Source organism: Petaurus breviceps, unplaced genomic scaffold, assembly GCF_028583685.1.
Source record: "Petaurus breviceps papuanus isolate PSGF00001 unplaced genomic scaffold, PetGlider_PUasm1.0 173, whole genome shotgun sequence".
Taxonomy (NCBI): domain Eukaryota; kingdom Metazoa; phylum Chordata; class Mammalia; order Diprotodontia; family Petauridae; genus Petaurus; species Petaurus breviceps.
In genome coordinates, this window is record NW_027185759.1 from 17135768 (window position 1) to 17138830 (window position 3063).

Consider the following 3063-nt stretch of genomic DNA (forward strand, 5'->3'; position numbering starts at 1 on the left):
TGTACCCATTGTGTCACCCAGCTGCCTTTAGGATTGGAACCTAGGGATTCTCAACTCCAAAACTGAATTTCTAACCACTGCTGCCCTGCCTGACCCGCTCCTTTCCACCCCATCTATCTGTCTGTGTGTCTGTATACATGAATATATGCATATACACATACATGATATACAATTCATGTATATAGCATAGATGTACACAATATATACATAGACATATAATGTATACACACACGATATACATATATATCCATGTCAATGTCGATGTATCTACCGTCTAGGTATCTATCTATCATCTACGTATGCCTACATGTGTCTATCTTACCTACCAGCTGGGTCTCCCTCTCTCTCACCCACTCCTGAATGGCCCAGGAGCTTTCCCCAGCTGGGCCAGCCTGCCCCATAGGGCTTGGTCAGTTTAGTCAGTTTAGTCCACTGCAACCCAGAACTCTGGAGATGGTACAAGCCCCAACCTCAGCTTCCTCAGAGCAGGACTTACAAGCAAGCACCACCATGCCTGGTCTCTGTATTAACATGTCTAAAATACTGGTACTATTCAGGGCGGGGAAGTACCTGTCACTTCCCCAGAGCCCTGAGGACCTCCTAGAGGGAGCACACCCTCCACCAGTGCAGATCTGACCCTCTTCGCCTTAGTAAATGGATCAGAGGTGAGAGGGTGGCCGGGTCCAGGGGGAAGAATCTGAGGACCCAGACTCCATCCCAGCCCTGTGACCCTGGACAATCGTTTCACCTCTTGCCTCACTTTCTCCATCTGTAAATGAAGGCGCTCCAGTGCCTCTGTTCATAGGGAATTGTCTGTGCCCAGAGAGGCTGCGACTCACCCGACACCTCACAGAGAGTGTTTGCACTCAAACCCCCAGCCTCGGGAGATAGGCCCGCTCCTCTGGGTTCTCTTCTAATCCCAACATTCCATGACTCTGTGAAAGGCTCTCCAGGTAGGAGTCAGGAGGCCTCAAGGCAGCTTCCTGCAGCTAGCCCAGCCTGCTTCCCAGCCCCCACCCCCCAGATGCCCAAGCTCACGTACCCATGACTGACTGTCTCTGGGCCTGGCCTGATGCTCCCGTGCTCAGGGTCACAGCCAAAGGAGAAGGCTCTTCAAATTAGGGAAATTCAAGAGACAGGGATGTAGCCACACTCGCTATAAATGAACTATGAGGCTTTTTAGGTAATAACAAGCATGTAGGCCACAAGCCACTGGCCGAACACATTTGGCTTTTTTGTCTAGACTTACAAGATCATCAGTATAGGGAACAACCAGCATGGAAACTCCCTCTGCTGCTGCTGGGCTGCACCTTAGAGACTGATCTAGGACCAGGAGAAGGGTAGCAACTGTGGGCCCAGGGTCCCACAGCCAGGACAAACAAGGAAGACTTGAACCCAAATCTTCCTGACTCCACAGCTCATTGCCATGTCCAAGTTAAAACTTTGGGCTGGCGTAGGAATGCAAAAATCACCCAGGGTTAGGGAGTGGAATCCCAGGAAATCAGTGCAACCCAGGCAGCCAAACAACTATGAATGACCGATGGGTGTTATCAAAACCAGATGTTGGAAGCTATGTGGTTTTAGAGGCAGGCACACCTGGAGAAAGCCAGAGCTTTCCACAAATAACTGATCTAGGGAAAGCAGACATGTGCTATTAGAATTCTTTTGGTTTCAAGGGCTATATTCATGGATGTCCTTCCCTCACTAGCTGTTTCCCTTCTCTCAGCATGGAGGAGCTTTGATCTAATTGGCCTGCATCAGAGGGCCCCCCTCTTTTGACCCCGTATGAAACACTGTGAACAGGACTCTCTTGGCTTAAGCTCTAATAAACATAACTAGTAGCCCCAAAGCCAGGGAATGAAAAAATGAATGAGTAAAAAAGCATCTGATAAGAGCTTACTTTGTACCCAAACTGTGACACTCTCAAAATACTTGTCATTTTGATTCAATAAAATATGCCTTTCATTACACACATATATGGCCCCAGGGTCAGTGGGACAGGAGGTATGCTAGGCCAGGGGTGGCTACAGGCCCAGCACTTGGAAAAAGAAGTCAATCAAGGTGAAGAACGAATACAGATAAAAGTTTCAAAGGATAGTCTTTTTTTGGCAACATAATTCAGTAAAGATACACACACACGTCATGTGGGTATATATATTCAGAATACATACCTATATTGGTATGTATACGTGCGTGTACTCTACCGTCTAAGATTGTTAATTTTCAAATGCAAAAATCTGACCTGAGAATCCTGAGCTCACATGGATTTTGTATGTGTTCAGAATATTCAAAACACTTATACACATTTGGTTTGCCTCTATATGAATGTGTGTGTGTGTGTGTGTGTCTTTCTTTAATCCAGACCAGACCTGACTTCTCTCTGTCTTTCTTTTAGGAGAGACACTCAAGAATTTTCTGGGTACTGAGTTGGTCCCAGTGTGGAAGGCATGGTAGAATTCTCATGAGTGGCTGTGGTTCATTTCCATCGTATCCAGTGTAACAAGAGTGACCTCCAGTGGCTTCTTCCACTTACTACATATGGAGGTCATCATCAACAGAAGTAAGGCCCCTTAGAGCAGGCCTTTAGATGCAGCTAGAACCTTTCACCCAAAGGCAGGCCCCACACAGGGAGCCATGGACCTCAGAGGGTAAGAGCCACCCCCTAACCCATGCCTCCTGGCCCACAGGTCCTGTTGCCTGGAGTCCTCACCACTGAGTAGGAAAAAGAATTGAAGGCCAAAGTTAAAATACAAACACATTAGGCCATTAATCAGCCCTCCTCACCTTTCTTCCCATTGGTATGTCACATCTTTGAGCCTAGCAACAAAGCTGTGAAGGAATGGGGCAGAATCGGAGAATCCCAGATATACAGAATCTCAAAATGAGTTGCAAAGGGACCTATGGAAATGAGAATTCCTTCCCCTTGGAGATTCCTTAAGAAAAGGAGTGTGTATGTGGAGTTTAGGAAGCTAAGGGGCAGGGAAGGGGAAAGAAATACAGATGTAGTGGGTCTGCCTAGAAGATTCTCTCCCATCTCCTTAATAAACGTGTCCTCTCCTTCTA